The 10,016-nt window shown below is 41.6% G+C and overlaps 29 non-coding genes across 29 annotated transcripts; all 29 read right to left on the bottom strand.

The window, feature by feature from the left end:
- Positions 1-1,003: 1,003 nt before the first annotated feature.
- On the bottom strand, positions 1,004-1,119 carry Trnal-caa (transfer RNA leucine (anticodon CAA)). Its single transcript has 2 exons — positions 1,082-1,119; positions 1,004-1,049 (listed from the first exon to the last, which is right to left on the bottom strand). It is a non-coding gene; the product is annotated as a tRNA-Leu (tRNA).
- A 96-nt stretch (positions 1,120-1,215) lies between these two features.
- On the bottom strand, positions 1,216-1,331 carry Trnal-caa (transfer RNA leucine (anticodon CAA)). The gene is made up of 2 exons: positions 1,294-1,331; positions 1,216-1,261 (listed from the first exon to the last, which is right to left on the bottom strand). It is a non-coding gene; the product is annotated as a tRNA-Leu (tRNA).
- Positions 1,332-1,637: 306 nt separating this feature from the next.
- Positions 1,638-1,753, bottom strand: Trnal-caa (transfer RNA leucine (anticodon CAA)). Its single transcript has 2 exons — positions 1,716-1,753; positions 1,638-1,683 (listed from the first exon to the last, which is right to left on the bottom strand). It is a non-coding gene; the product is annotated as a tRNA-Leu (tRNA).
- Positions 1,754-1,848: 95 nt separating this feature from the next.
- On the bottom strand, positions 1,849-1,964 carry Trnal-caa (transfer RNA leucine (anticodon CAA)). The gene is made up of 2 exons: positions 1,927-1,964; positions 1,849-1,894 (listed from the first exon to the last, which is right to left on the bottom strand). It is a non-coding gene; the product is annotated as a tRNA-Leu (tRNA).
- A 96-nt stretch (positions 1,965-2,060) lies between these two features.
- Trnal-caa (transfer RNA leucine (anticodon CAA)) lies at positions 2,061-2,176 on the bottom strand. Its single transcript has 2 exons — positions 2,139-2,176; positions 2,061-2,106 (listed from the first exon to the last, which is right to left on the bottom strand). It is a non-coding gene; the product is annotated as a tRNA-Leu (tRNA).
- Positions 2,177-2,273: 97 nt separating this feature from the next.
- Positions 2,274-2,389, bottom strand: Trnal-caa (transfer RNA leucine (anticodon CAA)). Its single transcript has 2 exons — positions 2,352-2,389; positions 2,274-2,319 (listed from the first exon to the last, which is right to left on the bottom strand). It is a non-coding gene; the product is annotated as a tRNA-Leu (tRNA).
- A 308-nt stretch (positions 2,390-2,697) lies between these two features.
- Positions 2,698-2,811, bottom strand: Trnal-caa (transfer RNA leucine (anticodon CAA)). Its single transcript has 2 exons — positions 2,774-2,811; positions 2,698-2,743 (listed from the first exon to the last, which is right to left on the bottom strand). It is a non-coding gene; the product is annotated as a tRNA-Leu (tRNA).
- A 96-nt stretch (positions 2,812-2,907) lies between these two features.
- Positions 2,908-3,023, bottom strand: Trnac-aca (transfer RNA cysteine (anticodon ACA)). Its single transcript has 2 exons — positions 2,986-3,023; positions 2,908-2,953 (listed from the first exon to the last, which is right to left on the bottom strand). It is a non-coding gene; the product is annotated as a tRNA-Cys (tRNA).
- A 306-nt stretch (positions 3,024-3,329) lies between these two features.
- On the bottom strand, positions 3,330-3,445 carry Trnal-caa (transfer RNA leucine (anticodon CAA)). The gene is made up of 2 exons: positions 3,408-3,445; positions 3,330-3,375 (listed from the first exon to the last, which is right to left on the bottom strand). It is a non-coding gene; the product is annotated as a tRNA-Leu (tRNA).
- A 307-nt stretch (positions 3,446-3,752) lies between these two features.
- Trnal-caa (transfer RNA leucine (anticodon CAA)) lies at positions 3,753-3,868 on the bottom strand. Its single transcript has 2 exons — positions 3,831-3,868; positions 3,753-3,798 (listed from the first exon to the last, which is right to left on the bottom strand). It is a non-coding gene; the product is annotated as a tRNA-Leu (tRNA).
- A 96-nt stretch (positions 3,869-3,964) lies between these two features.
- On the bottom strand, positions 3,965-4,080 carry Trnal-caa (transfer RNA leucine (anticodon CAA)). Its single transcript has 2 exons — positions 4,043-4,080; positions 3,965-4,010 (listed from the first exon to the last, which is right to left on the bottom strand). It is a non-coding gene; the product is annotated as a tRNA-Leu (tRNA).
- Positions 4,081-4,176: 96 nt separating this feature from the next.
- Trnal-caa (transfer RNA leucine (anticodon CAA)) lies at positions 4,177-4,292 on the bottom strand. The gene is made up of 2 exons: positions 4,255-4,292; positions 4,177-4,209 (listed from the first exon to the last, which is right to left on the bottom strand). It is a non-coding gene; the product is annotated as a tRNA-Leu (tRNA).
- A 96-nt stretch (positions 4,293-4,388) lies between these two features.
- On the bottom strand, positions 4,389-4,504 carry Trnal-caa (transfer RNA leucine (anticodon CAA)). The gene is made up of 2 exons: positions 4,467-4,504; positions 4,389-4,434 (listed from the first exon to the last, which is right to left on the bottom strand). It is a non-coding gene; the product is annotated as a tRNA-Leu (tRNA).
- Positions 4,505-4,812: 308 nt separating this feature from the next.
- Positions 4,813-4,928, bottom strand: Trnal-caa (transfer RNA leucine (anticodon CAA)). Its single transcript has 2 exons — positions 4,891-4,928; positions 4,813-4,858 (listed from the first exon to the last, which is right to left on the bottom strand). It is a non-coding gene; the product is annotated as a tRNA-Leu (tRNA).
- Positions 4,929-5,448: 520 nt separating this feature from the next.
- Positions 5,449-5,564, bottom strand: Trnal-caa (transfer RNA leucine (anticodon CAA)). Its single transcript has 2 exons — positions 5,527-5,564; positions 5,449-5,494 (listed from the first exon to the last, which is right to left on the bottom strand). It is a non-coding gene; the product is annotated as a tRNA-Leu (tRNA).
- Positions 5,565-5,660: 96 nt separating this feature from the next.
- Trnac-aca (transfer RNA cysteine (anticodon ACA)) lies at positions 5,661-5,776 on the bottom strand. Its single transcript has 2 exons — positions 5,739-5,776; positions 5,661-5,706 (listed from the first exon to the last, which is right to left on the bottom strand). It is a non-coding gene; the product is annotated as a tRNA-Cys (tRNA).
- A 96-nt stretch (positions 5,777-5,872) lies between these two features.
- Positions 5,873-5,988, bottom strand: Trnal-caa (transfer RNA leucine (anticodon CAA)). Its single transcript has 2 exons — positions 5,951-5,988; positions 5,873-5,918 (listed from the first exon to the last, which is right to left on the bottom strand). It is a non-coding gene; the product is annotated as a tRNA-Leu (tRNA).
- A 308-nt stretch (positions 5,989-6,296) lies between these two features.
- On the bottom strand, positions 6,297-6,412 carry Trnal-caa (transfer RNA leucine (anticodon CAA)). The gene is made up of 2 exons: positions 6,375-6,412; positions 6,297-6,342 (listed from the first exon to the last, which is right to left on the bottom strand). It is a non-coding gene; the product is annotated as a tRNA-Leu (tRNA).
- Positions 6,413-6,508: 96 nt separating this feature from the next.
- Trnac-aca (transfer RNA cysteine (anticodon ACA)) lies at positions 6,509-6,624 on the bottom strand. The gene is made up of 2 exons: positions 6,587-6,624; positions 6,509-6,554 (listed from the first exon to the last, which is right to left on the bottom strand). It is a non-coding gene; the product is annotated as a tRNA-Cys (tRNA).
- A 517-nt stretch (positions 6,625-7,141) lies between these two features.
- Trnal-uaa (transfer RNA leucine (anticodon UAA)) lies at positions 7,142-7,257 on the bottom strand. Its single transcript has 2 exons — positions 7,220-7,257; positions 7,142-7,187 (listed from the first exon to the last, which is right to left on the bottom strand). It is a non-coding gene; the product is annotated as a tRNA-Leu (tRNA).
- A 307-nt stretch (positions 7,258-7,564) lies between these two features.
- On the bottom strand, positions 7,565-7,680 carry Trnal-caa (transfer RNA leucine (anticodon CAA)). The gene is made up of 2 exons: positions 7,643-7,680; positions 7,565-7,610 (listed from the first exon to the last, which is right to left on the bottom strand). It is a non-coding gene; the product is annotated as a tRNA-Leu (tRNA).
- A 96-nt stretch (positions 7,681-7,776) lies between these two features.
- On the bottom strand, positions 7,777-7,892 carry Trnal-caa (transfer RNA leucine (anticodon CAA)). Its single transcript has 2 exons — positions 7,855-7,892; positions 7,777-7,822 (listed from the first exon to the last, which is right to left on the bottom strand). It is a non-coding gene; the product is annotated as a tRNA-Leu (tRNA).
- A 96-nt stretch (positions 7,893-7,988) lies between these two features.
- On the bottom strand, positions 7,989-8,104 carry Trnal-caa (transfer RNA leucine (anticodon CAA)). The gene is made up of 2 exons: positions 8,067-8,104; positions 7,989-8,034 (listed from the first exon to the last, which is right to left on the bottom strand). It is a non-coding gene; the product is annotated as a tRNA-Leu (tRNA).
- Positions 8,105-8,200: 96 nt separating this feature from the next.
- Positions 8,201-8,316, bottom strand: Trnal-caa (transfer RNA leucine (anticodon CAA)). The gene is made up of 2 exons: positions 8,279-8,316; positions 8,201-8,246 (listed from the first exon to the last, which is right to left on the bottom strand). It is a non-coding gene; the product is annotated as a tRNA-Leu (tRNA).
- Positions 8,317-8,412: 96 nt separating this feature from the next.
- On the bottom strand, positions 8,413-8,528 carry Trnal-caa (transfer RNA leucine (anticodon CAA)). Its single transcript has 2 exons — positions 8,491-8,528; positions 8,413-8,458 (listed from the first exon to the last, which is right to left on the bottom strand). It is a non-coding gene; the product is annotated as a tRNA-Leu (tRNA).
- A 96-nt stretch (positions 8,529-8,624) lies between these two features.
- Positions 8,625-8,740, bottom strand: Trnal-caa (transfer RNA leucine (anticodon CAA)). The gene is made up of 2 exons: positions 8,703-8,740; positions 8,625-8,670 (listed from the first exon to the last, which is right to left on the bottom strand). It is a non-coding gene; the product is annotated as a tRNA-Leu (tRNA).
- A 520-nt stretch (positions 8,741-9,260) lies between these two features.
- Trnal-caa (transfer RNA leucine (anticodon CAA)) lies at positions 9,261-9,376 on the bottom strand. The gene is made up of 2 exons: positions 9,339-9,376; positions 9,261-9,306 (listed from the first exon to the last, which is right to left on the bottom strand). It is a non-coding gene; the product is annotated as a tRNA-Leu (tRNA).
- A 96-nt stretch (positions 9,377-9,472) lies between these two features.
- Trnac-aca (transfer RNA cysteine (anticodon ACA)) lies at positions 9,473-9,588 on the bottom strand. Its single transcript has 2 exons — positions 9,551-9,588; positions 9,473-9,518 (listed from the first exon to the last, which is right to left on the bottom strand). It is a non-coding gene; the product is annotated as a tRNA-Cys (tRNA).
- Positions 9,589-9,684: 96 nt separating this feature from the next.
- On the bottom strand, positions 9,685-9,800 carry Trnal-caa (transfer RNA leucine (anticodon CAA)). The gene is made up of 2 exons: positions 9,763-9,800; positions 9,685-9,730 (listed from the first exon to the last, which is right to left on the bottom strand). It is a non-coding gene; the product is annotated as a tRNA-Leu (tRNA).
- Between the last annotated feature and the right edge of the window lie 216 nt (positions 9,801-10,016).

Here is a 10,016-nt window from a genome sequence, read left to right as displayed (position 1 = left end):
AGTTCTAGGTAAGGAAAAACAGTCCCTTGAGTCCGGCGCTTAGACCGCTCGGCCATCCTGACATGTGACCGTGCTTCCTCCAGTCTTAAAAATAGATAACATGGTGATGTGAGAAATTTAAACAAAAAATAAAATTATATCAAAATTTGTAAAAATGTTGTAAGGAGTGGGATTCGAACCCACGCCCACATCCGTGGACCAGAACACTCATAGTTCTAGGTAAGGAATCACAGTCCCTTGAGTCTGGCGCCTTAGACCATCCGGCCATCCTGACATGTGAACGTGTTTTCTCCAGTCTTAAAAATAGATAACATGGTGATGTGAGAAATTTACACAAAATTTAAAATTATATCAAAATTTGTAAAAATGTTGTCAGGAGTGGGATTCGCACCCAGGCTCACATCCGTGGACCAGAACACTCATAGTTCTAGGTAAGGAATCACAGTCCCTTGAGTCTGGCGCCTTAGACCGCTCGGCCATCCTGACCTGTGAACGTTTTTTCCCCAGTCTTAAACATAAATAACATGGTGATGTGAGAAATTTAAACAAAAAAAAAATTATATCAAAATTTGTAAAAATGTGGTCAGGAGTGGGATTCGAACCCACGCCCACATCCGTGGACAAGAACACTCATAGTTCTAGGTAAGGAAAAACAGTCCCTTGAGTCCGGCGCGGAGACCGCCCGGCCATCCTTACATGTGAACGTGTTCTCTCCAGTCTTAATAATAGATAACATGGTATGTGAGAAATTTAAACAAAAAATAAAATTATATCAAAATTTGTAAAAATGTTGTCAGGAGTGGGATGCGAACCCACGCCCACATCCGTGGACCAGAACACTCATAGTTATAGGTAAGGAATAACAGTCCCTTGAGTCTGGCGCCTTAGACCGCTCGGACATCCTGACCTGTGAACGTGTTTTCCCCAGTCTTAAAAATAGATAACATGGTGATGTGAGAAATTTAAACAAAAAATAAAATTATATCAAAATTTGTAAAAATGTTGTCAGGAGTGGGATTCGAACCCACGCCCACATCCGTGGACCAGAACACTCATAGTTCTAGGTAAGGACTCACAGTCCCTTGAGTCTGGCGCCTTAGACCGCTCGGCCATCCTGACCTGTGAACTTGTTTTCCCCATTCTTAAAAATAGATAACATCGTGATGTGAGAAATTTAAACAAAAAATAACATTATATCAAAATTTGTAAAAATGTTGTCAGGAGTGGGATTCGAACCCACGCCCATATCCGTGGACCAGAACACTCATAGTTCTAGGTAAGGAATCACAGTCTCTTGAGTCTGGCGCCTTAGACCGCTCGGCCATCCTGACATGTGAACGTGTCCTCTCCAGTCTTAAAAATAGATCGCATGGTGATGTGAGAAATTTAAACAAAAAATAAAATTATACCAAAATTTGTAAAAATGTTGTCAGGAGTGGGCGTCGAACCCACGCCCACATCCGTGGACCAGAACACTCATAGTTCCAGGTAAGGAATCACAGTCCCTTGAGTCTTGCGCCTTAGACCGCTCGGCCATCCTGACATGTGAACGCGCTTTCTCCAGTCTTAAAAATACATAACATGGTGTGTGAGAAATTTAAACAAAAATAAAATTATATCAAAATATGTGATAATGTTGTCAGGAGTGGGATTCGAACCCACGCCCACATCCGTGGACCAGAACACTCATAGTTCTAGGTAACGAATCACAGTCCCTTGAGTCTGGCGCCTTAGACCGCTCGGCCATCCTGACATGTGAACGCGTTTTCTCCAGTCTTAAAAATACATAACATGGTGATGTGAGAAATTTAAACAAAAATAAAATTATATCAAAATATGTGATAATGTTGTCAGGAGTGGGATTCGAACCCACGCCCACATCCGTGGACCAGAACACTCATAGTTCTAGGTAAGGAATCACAGTCCCTTGAGTCTGGCGCCTTAGACCGCTCGGCCATCCTGATATGTGAACATGTTTTCTCCAGTCTTAAAAATAGATAACATGGTTATGTGAGAAATTTAAACAAAAAATAAAATTATATCAAAATTTGTAAAAATGTTGTCAGGAGTGGGATTCGAACCCACGCCCACTTCCGTGGACCAGAACACTCATAGTTCTAGGTAAGGAATCACAGTCCCTTGAGTCTAAAACCTTAGACCGCTCGGCCATCCTGACATGTGAACGTGTTCTCTCCAGTCTTAAAAATAGATAAAATGGTGATGTGAGAAATTTAAACAAAAAATAAAATTATATCAAAATTTGTACAAAATTTTGTCAGGAGTGGGATGCGAACCCACGCCCACATCCGTGGACCAGAACACTCATAGTTATAGGTAAGGAATAACAGTCCCTTGAGTCTGGCGCCTTAGACCGCTCGGCCATCCTGACATGTGACCGTGCTTCCTCCAGTCTTAAAAACAGATAACATGGTGATGTGAGAAATTTAAACAAAAAATAAAATTATATCAAAATTTGTAAAAATGTTGTCAGGAGTGGGATTCGAACCCACGCCAACATCCGTGGACCAGAACACTCATAGTTCTAGGTAAGGAATCACAGTCCCTTGAGTCTGGCGCCTTAGACCGCTCGGCCGTCCTGACATGTGAACGTGTTTTCTCCAGTCTTAAAAATAGATAACATGGTGATGTGAGAAATTTAAACAAAAAATAAAATTATATCAAAATTTGTAAAAATGTTGTCAGGAGTGGGATTCGAACCCACGCCCACACCCGTGGACCAGAACACTCATAGTTAGGTAAGGAATCACAGTCCCTTGAGTCTGGCGCCTTAGACCGCTCGGCCATCCTGACATGTGAACGTGCTTCCTCCAGTCTTAAAAATAGATAACATGGTGATGTGAGAAATTTAAACAAAAAATAAAATTATATCAAAATTTGTAAAAATGTTGTCAGGAGTTGGATTCGAACCCACGCCCACATCCGTGGACCAGAACACTCATAGTTCAAGGTAAGGAATCACAGTCCCTGTAGTCTGGCACCTTAGACCGCTCGGCCATCCTGACACGTGAACGTGTTTTCTCCAGTCTTAAAAATAGATAACATGGTGATGTGGAAATTTAACTTAAAAAAAAATTATATCAAAATTTGTAAAAATGTTGTCAGGAGTGGGATTCGAACCCAGGCCCACATCCGTGGACCGGAACACTCATAGTTCTAGGTAAGGAATCACAGTCCCTTGAGTCTGGCGCCTTAGACCGCTCGGCCATCCTGACATGTGAACGAGTTTTCTCCAGTCTTAAAAATATATAACATGGTGATGTGAGAAATTTAAACAAAAAATAAAATTACATCAAAATTTGTAAAAATGTTGTCAGGAGTGGGCGTCGAACCCACGCCCACATCCGTTGACCAGAACACTCATAGTTCTAGGTAAGGAATCACAGTCCCTTGAGTCTGGCGCCTTAGACCGCTCGGCCATCCTGACATGTGAACGCGCTGTCTCCAGTCTTAAAAATACATAAAATGGTGATGTGAGAAATTTAAACAAAAATAAAATTATATCAAAATATGTGATAATGTTGTCAGGAGTGGGCGTCGAACCCACGCCCACATCCGTGGACCAGAACACTCATAGTTCTAGGTAACGAATCACAGTCCCTTGAGTCTGGCGCCTTAGACCGCTCGGATATCCTGACATCTGAACGTGTTGTCTCCAGTCTTAAAAATAGATAACATGGTGATGTGAGAAATTTAAACAAAAAATAAAATTATATCAAAATTTGTAAAAATGTTGTCAGGAGTGGGATTCGAACCCACGCCCACATCCGTGGACCAGAACACTCATAGTTCTAGGTAAAGAAACAACGTCCCTTGAGTCTGGCGCCTTAGACCGCTCGGCCATCCTGACATGTGAACGTGTCTTCTCCAGTCTTAAAAATAGATAACATGGTGATGTGAGAAATTTAAACAAAAAATAAAATTATATCAAAATTTGTAAAAATGTTGTCAGGAGTGGGATTCGAACCCACGCCCACATCCGTGGACCAGAACACTCATAGTTCTAGGTAAGGAATCACAGTCCCTTGAGTCTGGCGCCTTAGACAGCTCGGCCATCCTGACATGTGAACGTGCTACCTCCAGTCTTAAAAATAGATAACATGGTGATGTGAGAAATTATAACAAAAAATAAAATTATATCAAAATTTGTAAAAATGTTGTCAGGAGTGGGATTCGAACCCACGCACAAATCCGTGGACCAGAACACTCATAGTTCTAGGTAAGGAATCACAGTCCCTTGAGTCTGGCGCCTTAGACCGCTCGGCCATCCTGACATGTGAACGTGCTTTCTCCAGTCTTGAAAATAGATAACATGGTGATGTGAGAAATTTAAACAAAAAATAAAATTATATCAAATTTTGTAAAAATGTTGTCAGGAATGGGATTCGAACCCACGCCCACATCCGTGGACCAGAACACTCATAGTTCTAGGTAAGGAATCACAGTCCCTTGAGCCTGGCGCCTTAGACCGCTCGGCCATCCTGACATGTTAACGTATTTTCTCCAGTCTTAAAAATAGATAACATGGTGATGTGAGAAATTTAAACAAAAAATAAAATTATATCAAAATTTGTAAAAATGTTGTCAGGAGTGGGATTCGAACCCACGCCCACATCCGTGGACCAGAACACTCATAGTTCTAGGTAAGGAAACACAGTCCCTTGAGTCCGGAACTTTAGACCGCTCGGCCATCCTGACCGTTGACCGTGTTTTCCCCAGTCTAAAAAATAGATAACATGGTGATGTGAGAAATTTAAACAAAAAATAAAATTATATCAAAATTTGTAAAAATGTTGTCAGGAGTGGGATTCGAACCCACGCCCACATCCGTGGACCAGAACACTCATAGTTCTAGGTAAGGAATCACAGTCCCTTGAGTCTGGCGCCTTAGACCGCTCGGCCATCCTGACATGGTAACGTGCTTTCTCCAGTCTTAAAAATAGATAACATGGTGATGTGAGAAATTTAAACAAAAAATAAAATTATATCAAAATTTGTAAAAATGTTGTCAGGAGTGGGATTCGACCCCACGCCCACATCCGTGGACCAGAAAACTCATAGTTCTAGGTAAGGAATCACAGTCCCTTGAGTCTGGCGCCATAGACCGCTCGGCCATCCTGACCTGTGACCGTGTTTTCCCCAGTCTTAAAAATAGATAACATGGTGATGTGAGAAATTTAAACAGAAAATAAAATTATATCAAAATTTGTAAAAATGTTGTCAGGAGTGGGATTCGACCCCACGCCCACATCCGTGGATCAGAACACTCATAGTTCTAGGTAAGGAATCACAGTCCCTTGAGTCTGGCGCCTTAGACCGCTCGGCCATCCTGACATGTGAACGTGTTTTCTCCAGTCTTAAAAATAGATAACATGGTGATGTGAGAAATTTAAACAAAAAATAAAATTATATCAAAATTTGTGATTATGTTGTCAGGAGTGGGATTCGAACCCACGCCCAAATCCGTGGACCAGAACACTCATAGTTCTAGGTAAGGAATCACAGTCCCTTGAGTCTGGCGCCTTAGACCGCTCGGCCATCCTGACATGTGAACGTGTTTTCTCCAGTCTTAAAAATAGATAACATGGTGATGTGAGAAATTTAAACAAAAAATAAAATTATATCAAAATGTGTAAAAATGTTGTCAGGAGTGGGATTCGAACCCACGCCCACATCCGTGGACCAGAACACTCATAGTTCTAGGTAAGGAATCACAGTCCCTGTAGTCTGGCGCCTTAGACCGCTCGGCCATCCTGACACGTGAACGTGTTTTCTCCAGTCTTAAAAATAGATAACATGGTGATGTGAGAAATTTAAACAAAAAATAAAATTATATCAAATTTTGTAAAAATGTTGTCAGGAGTGGGATTCGAACCCACGCCCACATCCGTGGACCAGAACACTCATAGTTCAAGGTAAGGAATCACAGTCCCTTGAGTCTGGCGCCTTTGACCGCTCGGCTATCCTGACATCTGAACGTGTTTTCTCCAGTCTTAAAAATAGATAACATGGTGATGTGAGAAATTTAAACAAAAAATAAAATTATACCAAAATTTGTAAAAATGTTGTCAGGAGTTGGCGTCGAACCCACGCCCACATCCGTGGACCAGAACACTCATAGTTCTAGGTAACGAATCACAGTCCCTTGAGTCTGGCGCCTTAGACCGCTTGACCATCCTGAGATCTGAACGTGTTTTCTCCAGTCTTAAAAATAGATAACATGGTGATGTGAGAAATTTAAACAAAAAATAAAATTATATCAAAATTTGTAAAAATGTTGTCAGGAGTGGGATTCGAACCCACGCCCACATCCGTGGACCAGAACACTCATAGTTCTAGGTAAGGAATCACAGTCCCTTGAGTCTGGATCCTTAGACCGCTCGGCCATCCTGACCTGTGAACGTGTTTTCTCCAGTCTTAAAAATAGATAACATGGTGATGTGAGAAATTTAAACAAAAAATAAAATTATATCAAAATTTGTAAAAATGTTGTCAGGAGTGGGATTCGAACCCACGCCCACATCCGTGGACCAGAACACTCATAGTTCTAGGTAAGGAATCACAGTCCCTGTAGTCTGGCACCTTAGACCGCTCGGCCATCCTGACACGTGAACGTGTTTTCTCCAGTCTTAAAAATAGATAACATGGTGATGTGGAAATTTAACTTAAAAAAAAATTATATCAAAATTTGTAAAAATGTTGTCAGGAGTGGGATTCGAACCCAGGCCCACATCCGTGGACCGGAACACTCATAGTTCTAGGCAAGGAATCACAGTCCCTTGAGTCTGGCGTTTTAGACCGCTCGGCCATCCTGACATGTGAACGCGCTGTCTCCAGTCTTAAAAATACATAAAATGGTGATGTGAGAAATTTAAACAAAAATAAAATTATATCAAAATATGTGATAATGTTGTCAGGAGTGGGCGTCGAACCCACGCCCACATCCGTGGACCAGAACACTCATAGTTCTAGGTAACGAATCACAGTCCCTTGAGTCTAGCGCCTTAGACCGCTCGGATATCCTGACATCTGAACGTGTTGTCTCCAGTCTTAAAAATATATAACATGGTGATGTGAGAAATTTAAACAAAAAATAAAATTACATCAAAATTTGTAAAAATGTTGTCAGGAGTGGGCGTCGAACCCACGCCCACATCCGTTGACCAGAACACTCATAGTTCTAGGTAAGGAATCACAGTCCCTTAAGTCTGGCGCCTTAGACCGCTCGGCCATCCTGACATGTGAACGCGCTGTCTCCAGTCTTAAAAATACATAAAATGGTGATGTGAGAAATTTAAACAAAAATAAAATTATATCAAAATATGTGATAATGTTGTCAGGAGTGGGCGTCGAACCCACGCCCACATCCGTGGACCAGAACACTCATAGTTCTAGGTAACGAATCACAGTCCCTTGAGTCTAGCGCCTTAGACCGCTCGGATATCCTGACATCTGAACGTGTTGTCTCCAGTCTTAAAAATAGATAACATGGTGATGTGAGAAATTTAAACAAAAAATAAAATTATATCAAAATTTGTAAAAATGTTGTCAGGAGTGGGATTCGAACCCACGCCCACATCCGTGGACCAGAACACTCATAGTTCTAGGTAAAAAAACAACGTCCCTTGAGTCTGGCGCCTTAGACCGCTCGGCCATCCTGACATGTGAACGTGTCTTCTCCAGTCTTAAAAATAGATAACATGGTGATGTGAGAAATTTAAACAAAAAATAAAATTATATCAAAATTTGTAAAAATGTTGTCAAGAGTGGGATTCGAACCCACGCCCACATCCGTGGACCAGAACACTCATAGTTCTAGGTAAGGAATCACAGTCCCTTGAGTCTGGCGCCTTAGACAGCTCGGCCATCCTGACATGTGAACGTGCTACCTCCAGTCTTAAAAATAGATAACATGGTGATGTGAGAAATTATAACAAAAAATAAAATTATATCAAAATTTGTAAAAATGTTGTCAGGAGTGGGATTCGAACCCACGCCCACATCCGTGGACCAGAACACTCATAGTTCTAGGTAAGGAATCACAGTCCCTTGAGTCTGGCGCCTTAGACCGCTCGGCCATCCTGACATGTGAACGTGCTTTCTCCAGTCTTGAAAATAGATAACATGGTGATGTGAGAAATTTAAACAAAAAATAAAATTATATCAAAATTTGTAAAAATGTTGTCAGGAGTGGGATTCGAACCCACGCCCACATCCGTGGACCAGAACACTCATAGTTCTAGGTAAGGAATCACAGTCCCTTGAGCCTGGCGCCTTAGACCGCTCGGCCATCCTGACATGTTAACGTATTTTCTCCAGTCTTAAAAATAGATAACATGGTGATGTGAGAAATTTAAACAAAAAATAAAATTATATCAAAATTTGTAAAAATGTTGTCAGGAGTGGGATTCGAACCCACGCCCACATCCGTGGACCAGAACACTCATAGTTCTAGGTAAGGAAACACAGTCCCTTGAGTCCGGCGCTTTAGACCGCTCGGCCATCCTGACCGTTGACCGCGTTTTCCCCAGTCTAAAAAATAGATAACATGGTGATGTGAGAAATTTAAACAAAAAATAAAATTATATCAAAATTTGTAAAAATGTTGTCAGGAGTGGGATTCGAACCCACGCCCACATCCGTGGACCAGAACACTCATAGTTCTAGGTAAGGAATCACAGTCCCTTGAGTCTGGCGCCTTAGACCGCTCGGCCATCCTGACATGGTAACGTGCTTTCTCCAGTCTTAAAAATAGATAACATGGTGATGTGAGAAATTTAAACAAAAAATAAAATTATATCAAAATTTGTAAAAATGTTGTCAGGAGTGGGATTCGACCCCACGCCCACATCCGTGGACCAGAAAACTCATAGTTCTAGGTAAGGAATCACAGTCCCTTGAGTCTGGCGCCATAGACCGCTCGGCCATCCTGACCTGTGACCGTGTTTTCCCCAGTCTTAAAAATAGATAACATGGTGATGTGAGAAATTTAAACAGAAAATAAAATTATATCAAAATTTTTAAAAATGTTGTCAGGAGTGGGATTCGACCCCACGCCCACATCCGTGGATCAGAACACTCATAGTTCTAGGTAAGGAATCACAGTCCCTTGAGTCTGGCGCCTTAGACCGCTCGGCCATCCTGACATGTGAACGTGTTTTCTCCAGTCTTAAAAATAGATAACATGGTGATGTGAGAAATTTAAACAAAAAATAAAATTATATCAAAATTTGTGATTATGTTGTCAGGAGTGGGATTCGAACCCACGCCCAAATCCGTGGACCAGAACACTCATAGTTCTAGGTAAGGAATCACAGTCCCTTGAGTCTGGCGCCTTAGACCGCTCGGCCATCCTGACATGTGAACGTGTTTTCTCCAGTCTTAAAAATAGATAACATGGTGATGTGAGAAATTTAAACAAAAAATAAAATTATATCAAAATGTGTAAAAATGTTGTCAGGAGTGGGATTCGAACCCACGCCCACATCCGTGGACCAGAACACTCATAGTTCTAGGTAAGGAATCACAGTCCCTGTAGTCTGGCGCCTTAGACCGCTCGGCCATCCTGACACGTGAACGTGTTTTCTCCAGTCTTAAAAATAGATAACATGGTGATGTGAGAAATTTAAACAAAAAATAAAATTATATCAAATTTTGTAAAAATGTTGTCAGGAGTGGGATTCGAACCCACGCCCACATCCGTGGACCAGAACACTCATAGTTCAAGGTAAGGAATCACAGTCCCTTGAGTCTGGCGCCTTTGACCGCTCGGCCATCCTGACATCTGAACGTGTTTTCTCCAGTCTTAAAAATAGATAACATGGTGATGTGAGAAATTTAAACAAAAAATAAAATTATACCAAAATTTGTAAAAATGTTGTCAGGAGTTGGCGTCGAACCCACGCCCACATCCGTGGACCAGAACACTCATTGTTCTAGGTAACGAATCACAGTCCCTTGAGTCTGGCGCCTTAGACCGCTTGACCATCCTGAGATCT

This window comes from Euprymna scolopes, chromosome 33 (genome assembly GCF_053919585.1).
Source record: "Euprymna scolopes isolate OS-2025 chromosome 33, ASM5391958v1, whole genome shotgun sequence".
Lineage (NCBI taxonomy): Eukaryota > Metazoa > Mollusca > Cephalopoda > Sepiida > Sepiolidae > Euprymna > Euprymna scolopes.
This window is presented reverse-complemented; position numbering and strand designations above follow the sequence as displayed.